The sequence below is a fragment of the Schistocerca gregaria genome, chromosome 3 (assembly GCF_023897955.1).
Source record: "Schistocerca gregaria isolate iqSchGreg1 chromosome 3, iqSchGreg1.2, whole genome shotgun sequence".
NCBI classification, from domain to species: Eukaryota; Metazoa; Arthropoda; class Insecta; order Orthoptera; family Acrididae; genus Schistocerca; species Schistocerca gregaria.
The window spans coordinates 247478820-247492334 of NC_064922.1; positions in this window are offsets into that span (position 1 = coordinate 247478820).

Sequence of the window (13515 nt, forward strand, 5' to 3'; positions counted from 1 at the left end):
TCAAGACTCTGTAGAATGTTTTGAAGGAGAGAAAAAGTGTATGGAAGATTTGTCCTGTGCACCTTGGCTCCCGAACAAAAACAACAACTCGCGGGCGCCTGCCACGACTTGATCGAAATGCAAAACGTTGGCAAGACTTTGCTGGAAAAAAAAGCGTCACAGTTGATGAGACTGCGTTGGTCGCCAAAATGTTGTACTGGGACATAGGCTCAACATCTCGGCAGAATACTAGAAACACATCATTAATCAATTGCGCCAATAAAACCTGTGATATTAATCGTACAACATTGTTAACATGTAGTCGCATTTCGCAAGTAGTTTCAACAGTATTATATTCAGATTTTTCCTTGTATATTGCATATCGTCGAGCAGGCTCCTGTTGGATAACTGTATTGGAACTGTAATAAAGAACCCATGCTTCGTCGACACTTACAACTACAGAAAAAGGCGAGGGGTGCCACTATCGAAACATCAAAGTGAACTATCTCATCAAAAGTGTCCAGGCAACTATTACTGGAAATTATCTATCCAAATTTCGTCTTCACGACAGCTTGATCTCTGCTGTAAACACTTTCAATCAGGTGTCCCAATGTCTGTCGAGGGATGGTGGCCCATTGTTCTTCAGGGGCCGAAACCAGAGACGCTAGGGTTTGGAGCGAACGCGACGTGATAATTCCTTCCAACGGCGTTCCATTGGGTACAGGTCGGCTTTCTGTGTAGGCCAGTGATTCATTCCGCTGATCTCAAGCGATTTTTACACCCACCTTCCTTAATGCTCGATGCTCCATTTCCGCCTGTACATGAAGTCTGCTTGGTTTTGGTCTGGCCGTGGTAGTTCCTTCGCGTTTCCACTTGACAATTACAGCACCGACAGTGGATCTGGGCAGATTTAGGAGGATTGAAATGTCCCTGATGGGTCTGTTACTGAGGTGACATCCAATGACTAGTCCACGTTCGAAGTCGCTTAGCTCTCCTGACCGCCTATTCTCCTGTTATTGCTGTCCTTCTGATAACACAAGACTCCCCGCCTCCTCCTATACTTGCAGGTTCGTCTCTCGTGACATCTAGTGGCCAATTCAGCATTACACAGGTGTGTTCTGGTGCTTTTGAGCAGATGGTATATTCCATATTATCAGTCCACTAGCGTATCCTTCCACGTTTTCCAGCATTACTTAGCAGTTCACTCAATAAATTTATCGAATACCATGGCAACGGAGCAATACTTAGAGAGCAGTTTTTTCTTATGTTACTTGGATGCCTGGCAGCGTTATTTTGTACAGAGCGCCAAGTTTTCTTGATACAAAGCATCTTTCTTCATCTTCGAAACCTGTTCAGCACTTACAAAGTCATAGAAGCATTTCACAACCGCTTCATGAGATGTGGTAAATTTTCAGCGACTGTGAGATCGACATGAGCGGATGGTTTGTTCCACGTCTGGTGGAACAGAACTCAAATGTTTGTCATTACGAACTACTCCAGCGCGTTTATAAGCGCTGTTCCTGCTTTTATGGGACCACTCTTAAAGTCAGGGCCAGCAAGCCCAGAGAGTAGAGTAGAAGCAATGCGCTTCCCTCTTGCAATGCGTTACGGTAGTGAGCGGCACCGTTGTTTTTTAGTCAAGACAGTCGGTTGCTATTCTTCGTCAAAATGTAAAAAAGTCTCGGAAATAAGTTGGAATATTTTGTTTTTCTCACAGATATGTTGTAGCATTCTCTCGATACTGCAGGCGTTCTGCAGCTGTTGCAGAGTCTACAATGTGGGCGATTTCCCTAAATGTCCATTTATATCCGACATGTGAAGGCATATTTTCCCAGTACTCTGTCAAGAGGTCTGCACCACCTGCGGGTGTAGCAGCTTTTTACTACATTGGGCCGCGGAGAGACAACGTACGGTCGATCTTCCTTGGATCAACGCCTTTACTCTTCAGCTGGTTTAGTACCATACTGTAAATAGAGAAAGTAAACAGGTTTATTATCATACCTGGCAAGTTTCCTGAAAGGTAATTCCTTAGGAAAGTGGCCGATCACGACTGTCCAAGAGAGTTACTGGCGTAAAATATATAGACTTAAAGACAGACTCCTGTTGGTATTAAGTCATCTTGTTTCAAGACTACACGGCCTCCATTGTCTAAAGTGTCTAATTTCTCTGACATCGGCACTTTTTCTTCTACTATCTCTCTCTCTTTCCGTCGTACAACATAATTCAGCTGATAGGGACTTACTAAGGCACGCATCTTTGACAATATTGAGTCATGGACACGCTTTCAAGTTAATGTTCTTCTCATGCTGCGCTTTGACAACTCTATTATCTTATCTTTCCGAATGGACGGTAACCTGATGAACATTATTATCGACAAACTTCAAGGTATTCCGAAGAAAATAAAATGTAATTTTATTTCCTATAATGGATAGCGAATTGTTCTCTAACAGTTGACTCTTAAACTAGGAAATCCCAAGAGTGCAACAGCTACACTGGTACCCCAGAACTTCCTTGTTTCAGTTCCAGTAGCGTTCATTGACTTTTGTGTTTTAGCAATACTCCTCATATTAGAAAACCTAGTCGTACCATCGGATAACAAAGGGCTTATGTACTAACAAAAGATCTAAAGTCCATTACAATAGACATTCGAGCTGATTGAGTAGAAGCTACTCCACGAGGAACACATGCTGAAAACCTTTTTTTTTTAAAAAAAAAAAAAAAGAGAGAAAAATGACATTCGTTATATTAACAAGTTATAATAACAAGGTAGAACCCTAATAAAAACTAATAAACTTACTCATTTGCATGTCTCCAAGTACTTCCTTTTCTCTGAATTGTTGCAAATGGTACAGAATCATACTCTGGTTTTGAGCCATCATCTATCGTTGGAATATCTTGCTGGACTGTGACTTTATCATCATCTTCAAAATCGGGCAGATCTGAGTCGATGGTCTCGATAAGTTCCATGATTTGAGCATCACTCAAAATTAAAAAGTAATACACCAACCTAAATTTTTAATCTCACTTTCATGAGGAACTACCGTGTATAACCCATACAATTATTTAAAATATTATTCAATGTGAATCTACGCATGTTAGAAAATAACTGAAATATGTCCAATACTTAGAAGACTCAAAGTTGGACACAAAAAAAATTATTAAAACAATGCCACCAGATTGCGAAAATATTGGTTGTTGCCGAATTTACATCCAGTGCTGTATTAAAAAAATGTGTCCATATATTGCAGTAATTAAATTATCAATTACTTTTTTGATGATGTAGATTACATTAGCATATTACAGCATATTCTGAATACAGTCGAATTCAGAATTACTAAAAACAAACTGAAATTATCTTTATTACTCGAAGCCACTGCGATAAATAGCTTTGTTCAAACAGATGCTGCCACCTACAGGGAACATGCAAAAACGAAAACAAGTGGTGTACAGGAAGCGCATGGCGTGACGTATAAGCGAGTTTAATTTATTCTCTGAGTTCAAAAAAAGTAAAAGATGGATGTAGCACAAAAGCTACAAAAGAACTGAGGAGGGTAAATAGTCATAGTCTTTTTATTATATTCAAGGTTGACAGGAGTCTGGTGAGCGTGAATAGTCAGCGCCACTAATTACAGTTCAGGAATTACTTCGGGTGGTTAGCAGAAGCCGGGGGTCTGACACTATTATCGAGGGTGGAACTTTCCTTCGCTTGACCTACGTCGTGATGTGGGGATGCACTTAGTTCAGAATACGCCGGCTCGAAGTGATATACGATACTCGACGCGTGAGACAAATTATGCAACTTCTCATATCTTTTAATTAGTCATTATTGTATAAAATTAATACGAATTATCTACAGAAGGGCTGAATGACTGGTATACTTCGATTAGAACAACTAAGTGACCAAAATATACTAATGATGTTTAAAGAACAGTTAACACACAAAAAAAGAGAACGAACTGATTACGAAGGAAATAAGGCTGTCATTATCCTGGAAAGCGTTCTCAAAACTGCTCGTTAATGGGGATCGTATGAGCGTACGAACGGAACTAGACTACTACTATTGTCGGAACCATACTTCGTTCGCGTAACGGCGAATCGTCAACGTTCCACGACCCACGCACAACTGTTGTCACTTTTTTTTCCGAGTAATAAAAGACGGGCTTGGGAGGTAAACAGTTTGTCTTCCGGAAAAGCAGTATTGGTCCTTGCTTGAAGAATGGCAAACCCAAAAGTACGGCATTTTTAGATTTAGTAAAGCTTTTGACAGTGTTTAGTAATTCACTGAACGAAAGGTTACCTACAATTCACACAGAAATCAGAGTGCAGTTCTAACAAGGTATCTGGAACGTCATGGAATGGGGGGAGGGGGCAGGGGGCAAAAATTGAGAAGGGAGTGAAGACGGCTGTAGTCTGTGCCCATGTTATTCAAGCTGCGCATTTAGCAAGCTGTAACGTAAACTAAGCACAAATTTGGAAACACAATTTAAGTTGAGGGAGAAGAAAAAAATTTTATGATTGCCGATGGCACTGTAATTCCGTCAGAAATAGTAAAGGAATCAGAAGAACAAGCGGAATGCTTAGAATACTGGAAAGTGGTTACTAGACGAACATCAAGAAAAGTAAAACAAAGATAACTAAAGGTAATTAAGTTAAGTCGGGGGATGCTGTAAAGATATATCCCACAAGATACGTCAATTAACTTCGAACCGCTATCCAAAGAAGAAATCGCTGAAGCTGTCCAACAAATAAATAATGGAAAAGCCCCAGGCCTGGACAACATCACTCCAGAGTCACTTAAAGTAGATCCCTCTATAACAGCAGAAATTTTACATCCACTCCTGACGACCATATGGATGAATGAGAAAGTACCAGATGATTGGAACAAAGGCTTGCTCCTCAAGCTCCCCAATAAAGGAGACACACTCGTTTGTGATGACTGGAGAGGCATCACCCTGCTGTCAGTCCCAAGCAAGATTCTCTTGCAAATGATCCTAAATGGGGAAAAAGCATATGTAGACGAGAAAATTAGAAGCAGGTTTCAGGAAAAGTAGCTCTTTCATTGACCAGATAAACACCTTGATAATAATAGCCGAACATTCATAAGAATATCAGCCACCGTTTAACATGCTGTTTGTATACTTTGAAAAGACCTTCGACAGTATAATTGGAGCAAAAACATTGAGCTCACTGCAAACTTTTGGAATTCCCTAGAAAATAATTGCTCTTGTCAAGTGGATGTATGAAAACTACACGTTCCAGCTTCAACATCAAGGTCTGCTTTCAGATCCAATAGCAGTGAAAACAGGAGTTAAGCAAGGCTGCATGTCTCGCCGATACCATTTAACACAGTACTGAATCTTGTAATGGAGCAAGCAATGGATAAAGTGAGAGAAATCAAATGGAGCAATTTAGCAGATGACCTTTGCCTTCCGTCCCACAGCCTCAACGACATGAAAGAGGAACTAGAAGATCTGAAATCTGCGGCGAAGAAAGTAGGTTTGAAAATTAACGCCCAAAAGACAAGCGGGCATATGATAACAGCACCGCATAACTTAAGCTTGGGGGCCAGATAATCAAAAGGGTGGTTAAGTTTTGCTACCTTTGAAGCCTGATTACACCAGATGGTAGTGCAACAGATGATATTAACAGCCAAGTCAACAAAGCCAAAGGTGCTTTTACAACTCTCCGCTCTATCTGGGAATCGAAGGAAATAACATTGAGGACCAAATTGCGGATAATTGAAAGTAATGTAAAATCCATGCTTCTATATGTATGTGTAACTAGGAAAGTGACAAAGCAGCTAATCCATAAGCTGTAGACATTCAACGACAGATGTCTGAGGAGCATCCTGGGGATTCGGTGCCCCAATGTCATCTCTAACGAAACACTCTGGAAAGGACCAACCACAAGCCAATTGAGCTGCAAATAAGAAGCAGGAAGTGGAGATGGTTAGGACACGCACTTAGGAGACCAAATGAACATATTGTGAAGAAAGCAGTTTATTGGAACCCGCAGGGACAACGCAGACGAGGCAACCCCCAAAATGACCTGTAGACGATCAGCTGAAGCAGAAGGTCAACAGCAAGAAACAGCACGAGAAGAAGTGAAAATACTAGCAGGAGACAGAATGAGTTGGCCATCCTTTGTTGCACATAAGGAGTTACAGGAATTAATAAATATAAATAATAATAATGCTGGAAAGTCTTTTAGGCGAGGTGTTAGATGAACTTGGTTATAGCAAAGTGTGTGCAAAAAGTGTTTTGCAGATGAGTACAAGAGATCAAAAAAAATCATCGAAAAGAAATTTGTCGGGACCTGCTGGACCAATATGAAGCCGAAAGTGACAGTTTAAATGCGGATGAATTTGATCACCTTTTACATCATTGTGGACTGTATACAGTAGAAGAAGATTTCAGATAGCATGATTGATCGCATCAACATAACAATGAACCCCATCATAAATCAATATCTGCAAGTCAATGGTTTATGAATAATAACACTCCTGAAAAGGACTGGTCTGCTCAGTCTCGACCTGACCTAAATGAAACATCTTTGGGATGCCTTAGAACGCAGACTTCGCTTCACATCTCAACGTTCAACATCACTACCTTCTCCGGTTTCAACTCTTGAGGAAGAATAATAGGCCGCCATTCCTCGACATACAGACATCTCACTGAAAGTGTTCCCAGCAAGAGCTCAAGCCATCATAAAGGCTAAGGATGGACATATCCCTTATTAATGTACACTAACAGGTGTGCGGATACCTTTGACCTGATAGTGTATGTAGACTGAACCGCTTGTCTGTTCGAAAGGTACCACCAGCAGGCGCAGAACGTCTGTGTAAACGCGGCATCGCAGCGTGCCTGTCCGGTTGGCAATCTAAACTCTGAAGGACGCGGAATGAAGTAATTGACGTGTGGGCGCCAAACGGGCAGCGCCGCGGAGCCTCTTTGGAGGTTGATTGCCGTCTCGGCGGCGTCTCTCTCCCACGCCGGGGTCGCCACCTCTTGAGCCGCTGGAAGGCAAGCGGTTGGCCACTGCTCAACCCTGTTTACTACCCGAAAATAGGGAACAGGTAAAGGAGACCAAATGGCTCAAATGGCTCTGAGTACTATGGGATTTAACACCTGAAGTCATCAGTCCCGTAGAACTTAGAACTTCTTAACTAAACTAAGGATATCACACCATCCATGCCCGAGGCAGGATTCGAACCTGCGACCGTAGCGGTCGCGCGGTTCCAGACTATAGCACCTACAACCGCTCGGCCACTCCGGCCGGCAAAAGAAGACCCTAACACGTTCAATAATATGGTCTAACTGCTAACATACTGAACGTCTGAGGGCGAGTACTGGCAAATAGTCATTACTAGAGATATTGAGGAACAGAAGTGATGTCTCTCAAATTATTCAGACAAAGGGAGGCCACTACTTTCGTATCACAGATTCACTTCAGACCCTGTACACTTCTAGTAGTCCATTAAGACAAAATAATGTGCTGACAGTAAGGCGTACTACTTAAGCGATATAGAGAAGATCGCAAGAGAAGTTTTACGCGTCATCGATGAACCGGTGCGTTGCGACCTTGAGCACGAGATGCCGGCTCTCATAGGATTAGTTGAAGCTCCGTGATCAGTGGATCGCTGGATCGAGCCCCACTCACGCTTTTTCTAAATTTATGTTTTTTCCAGTGCTAGTCACATTATTTTGTACATATAACATTTCAAAAGTAATATGATGAAAGAACACGCGTATTTGCTTGAACTTTTATTGTACACTGAAGCGCCAAAGAAACTGGTATTGGCGTGCGTATTCAAATACAGAGATATGTAAACAGACAGGCTACGGCGCTGCGGTCGGCAACGCCTATATAAGACAACAAGTGTCTCATGCAGTTGTTAGATCGGTTATTGCTGCTACAATGGCAGGTTATCAAGATTTAAGTGAGTTTGAACGCGCTGTTATAGTCGGCACACGAGCGGCGGGACACATCCCCGGGGTAGCGATGAAGTGGTAATTTTCCCTTACGACCAATTCGCGAGTGTACCGTGGATACCAGGAATCCGGTAAAACACTAACTCTCCGCCATCGCTGCGGTCGGATAAAGATCCTGCTAGAACGGGACCAACGACGACTGAAGAAAATCGTTCAACATGACATAGGTGCAACCCTTCCGCAAATTGCTGCAGATTTCAATGCTGAGCCATCAACAAGTTCAGCGTGCCGATTATTCAACGAAACATTATCGATACGGGCTTTCGGAGCCGAAGGCCCACTTGATGACTGCACGGCACAAAGCTTTACGCCTCGCCTGGGCCCGTCAAACACCGCAATTGGACTGTTGATGACTGGAAACATGTTGCCTGGTCGGACGAGTCTCCAAATTGTATCGCGTGTATGGACGTGTACGGGTATGGAGGCAGCCTCATGAATCCATGGACACTGCATGTCTGCTGGGCATTGTACAAGCTGGTAGAGGCTCTGTAATGGTGTGTGGCGTGTGCAGTTGGAGTGATATGGTACCCATGATACGTCTAGATACGATTCTGCCAAGTGACACGTACGTAAGCATTCTGTCTGATCGCCTGCATCAATTCATGTCAATTGTGTATTCCAATCCCAAAGAAAGCAGGTGTTGACAGATGCGAAAATTACCGAACTACCAGTTTAATAAGTCACAGCTGCAAAATACTAACACGAATTCTTTACAGACGAATGGAAAAACTGGCAGAAGCCGACCTCGGGGAAAATCAGTTTGTATTCCATTGAAATGTTGGAACATTTGAACCACACTGACCCTACGACTTATCTTAGAAGATGGATTAAGGAAAGGCAAACCTACGTTTCTAGCATTTGTAGACTTAGAGGAGGCTTTTGACAATGTTGACTGGAATACTCTCTATCAAATTCTGAAGGTGGCAGGGGTAAAATACAGGGAGCGAAAGACTATTTACAATTTGTACAGAAACCAGATGGCAGTTATAAGAGTCGAGGGACATGAAAGGGAAGCAGTGGTTGGTAAGGAAGTGAGACAGGGTAGTAGCCTATCCCCAACGTTATTCAATCTGTATATTGAACAAGCAATAAAGGAAACAAAAGAAAATTTCGGAGTAGGTATTAGAATCCATGGAGAAGAAATAAAAACTTTGACGTTTGCCGATGACATTGTAATTCTGTCAGAGACAGCAAAGGACCTGGAAGAGCAGATGAACAGAATGAATAGTGTCTTGAAAGGAGGATATAAGATGAACAGCAACAAAAGCAAAACGAGGATCATGGAATATAGTCGAATTAAATTGGGTAATGCTGAGGGAATTAGATAAGGAAATGAGACACTTAAAGTAGTAAAGGAGTTTTGCTATTTGGGGAGCAAAATAACTGACAATTGTCGAACAAGAGGCGATAGTCATGAAGTCGTTCCTCAAAGTATTTGTATGAAGTGTAGCCATCTATGGAAGTGAATGTGGGCGATAAATAGTTAAGACAAGAAGAGAATAGAAGCTTTCGAAATGTGGTGCTACAGAAGAATGTTGAAGATTTGATGGGTAGATCACATAACTAATGAGGTACCAAACAGAATTGGGGAGAACAGAAATTTGTGGCACAACTTGGCTAGAAGAAGGAATCGGTTGGTTGGACATGTTCTGAGGCATCAAGGGATCACCAATTTAGTATTGGAGGGTAGCGCGGAGGGTAAAAATCGTAGAGAGAGACCAAGAGATGAATACACTAAGCAGATTCAGAAGGATGTAGGTTGCAGTATGTACTGGGAGATGAAGAAGCTTGCACATCATGGAGTAGCAAGGAGAGCTGCATCAAACCAGTCTCTGGACTGAAGACTAGAGCAACAACAACAAACTAAAGAGTAAAATGTCTTGTGGTACTGATGGAATTGCAGACAAAGTAGTCAAACATATTTCTACCAGCATAGATACTCACCTATCTGACATTATTAACACTTCTTTCAGAGCAGGGGTGTTCCCATCAAAACTAAAACTCTCCATAATAAAGCCACCTCACAAAAAGGATAGTACAGCTGACATAAATAATTATAGGCCAGTGTCATTATTGTCAGGTTTCTCTAAAGTAATTGAAAGAGTGATGTATGAAAGGCTAGCTGATTTCCTGAATAAAACTAAAATGCTGACTAACGCTGAAAATGGGTTTAGAAAGAACAGACTCACAGAAATGGCAGTCTTCCAATTCATGAAAATGGTCCTAAATGCCTAGGACAAGAACCAATTAAGCTGCAGGATATTTTTAGATTTATCTAAAGTGTTTGATCTAATCAGCCATGACTTATTGCGTATAAAACTAGAATTTTATGGGGTCTGGAGACTTGCCTTCAAATGGTTCAAGCCTTATCTCTCTGATAGACAACAGAAAGTACATATATGTCATGACGGCAAAGAGTATTTTTTCGGATTTCAAAAAAACTAGCTTTAGAGTGCCCCAGGGTTCTGTGCTAGGCCCTCTGTTGTTCTTGGTGTATATAAACGATTTGCCAAACCATCTGACAGTTGCTGAAACGGTGATGTTCGCTGATGGCACTAGCATTTTTATAAAAGGATATTTAGTGTTTCAGCATATTTGCAAACATCCCAACACATCATTGGAAAGCTGTAGACAGGAGATGCTCATAAGTAAGGTGAATAAGGGTAAATGTAGTGCGAAAGGGAAACTGTATGTTTGCCTTTCTTGTGTGCAGTGGTGGAGCTGCCGAGAAGGTGACCAGTAAAAATGGTATTGCAAGCACTGATCATCTGGGAGTCATTTGGGCCATGGTGCAGCAAGTCCCTGAATATGAGATCCATGGAGTAAATGACGTGCCAACAAGGGCGTGATGAACATTTGAACAGCTATAGTTTTTTATCTGTGTTTTGTTGGCTCTCTCAGGTTCTAAAGTATGCATGTATGGACGTTTTTGAATGTACTCAAGAGAGTCGTATTTCCATAGCAATTGTTTGATGTGCTGTTAAAAGAAATAGTGAAAATTTTGGGCAAAATATACCCCTGCTTGTGAAAAGTGTAGCTATTTATTTAGTAGCGTAGTAGAGATAACTTGTGGAAGCATTCCAGGAATCTTCACCACAGTTGGATCGACAGGGAGGTGGCACAGAAGGATCCAGATCACCAAACAACTACTTTGAGAGGAGAGGATAAAGGTAATACTACTTTCATCTGGGGGTGTATTAGGGTCGGCAAAATATTGCCAATTTATATCGGCCAGGGACGCAACTTCCCACTAGTGTTGGTATAAGACCCACCACAAACCCTACAAAATATACATCAGCAGGGGAAGAGGGGAAAATACACCCCAGATACACTGAGGATAATCCAAAACAGAGTGTCTCTAGGACAATAAGTGAGAAGGAAGATGGTTTTGTGATAATTATTTGGTCATATACGGTATTGATGAATTTCAGTAATATTAAAAGTAAAGCTATAAGAAGAGTGAAAGCTGAGTTAGGAAACTATGTTATTGCACAATCTCTATACACAAAATTCCTAGGATATGGGTGGATGAACACTTGAGATGGAAAAGCATCTAGAAGTTTGGAGTAAAAAACTAAGTAAATACTTCTAAGAATGCTTCAGGAATGTTGCAACACTAAATCATTATTGTGTGCCTACTATGCTTATATGCACAGCTTGCTTAGATATGGTGTGACCTTCTGGGGTATGATAAAACAAACTTTCAAACTTCAAAAAAAGGGCTATAAGAATAATGCAAGGGATTCCCTGCAGAGTATGATGCAGGGAAATATTTAAAGAATTTAAATTAATCTCTCCTCCTAGCTTATACATCTATGAATGTATCTGCTTTCTGAAAACCCACCAGGAAGTTTCAACATTAAATAATCAGGTTCATAACCATGAAACAAGGAACAGATATGATTTTTACAGAGACTCTCACAAAGGATCACTCTACCAAAAAAGTGTAAACTACCAGCCCAAAATACTTTTTAGTGCATTGCCTTCTACAATAAAGAAAACTAAAGAACTTCAAAAATTCAAGGGAGATCTTAAACAATTTTTACTAACACCAAGTTTTTATAACATTGAAGAATAGCTGAATATGGAAAAGTAATATTATTTATATATACTGATATGAAATATTTATATTTATTATCCAAGTTTTTATAACAAATATAAGAAATTATATTGTAATTGACTACATCTGTACAATGTATATTGTCAATGGATGAATAAAGAGATTGAACTGAATTAGATACTTGAAACTTCAAGTACACATTAACAACATGTTTATCTAATCATGTCATTTCAGCCACAAGCTTTTATTCTAGAAATATTTACATCTGATCATCAAAATTAAGATTACTTTTATAATTAATGTGTTTTCCTTCATGTTGCTAGTACATTAGCGTCTGTAGTCTACGTTTCTCCAAATAATATCCTAAACATCTCAAAATATTTCATACCTCGACCTCAAATAAGTTTTTCGTGCTTGAAACAAACATGTCATAAATGGGGAAATTCCATTCAAAGCTACATTTTATCTATGAGCTCCTCTTTTGTTTGTCAAACACTCCAGCTACATAATCTTCTTGGTTTACATGTTCCTGAACTCCCTCTTCCTTTCCTTGTTTATTCTTTCTATTCTGGCGTGCTTAGTTGCCTCAAGCGTCCACTTTTCAGCTTCAACCACCCTCATGGAATCAATTCCCTACGGTAATCGTCTCATATTACATCGAGGACATATTCGAAGCAACTCTAGAACTTCACACCTGCTAACTATCGCACCTAAAAACAAATTACAGGCATAATACGGTAATTTTCGAGAACAACAGAATAGCACCAACTCAGACTACAGAAAAGTTCATAAGACAATCAACACCCGTAAACCAAATATTTTCAAGGGAAACATAAGGGCATCAAGAGCATATCTTCTAACTTGTCAACTTGTCAATTTGAATAACAGTTGTATAATATATATTTCTCAAACAGGAGTCTAAGGATAACACTGATGTGTGAAGGCAAAGGAAACATGGGTGCAGATGCACACCCCATCTTTCAGTTGATTTTTGAATGCGTTTCTGATTTTCAATTCAGTTCTTTTGACCACATTTTGTTCAAAAAAACTCTAAACATGGATTTAAGGATAATACATCGATTTTTTTGAATCAGATTCACCGTCTAATTACCTTCACTTTTTAACCAACTTTTCATCATTTACTAACAGTTAATTAGTGAATAGAGGAATTAAAAATCTTAAAATGCTGTCCAACAAACAGAATCACAAGGAAAAGTGTGGAATGTCACTAATCCTAATCTTCATTTTTAGCATCTGATGGGCCCACAATTCCTCCGCTCACTATGGTATTTTTTTGTTGTGACATATTAGTAAAAAAAGTTAAAATTGTGCCAAACTGATTCAGATTGATGTTACTTAAGAATAATAACTGCTATCTACTGTCAGCAAACCTTTCTCTCATGTGACTTGCATTTCTGTCTGAAACTCGCTATTTGCAGAGCTGTTACTCTTCCTACTCATACACATGGCCAAAAAAATTGATGT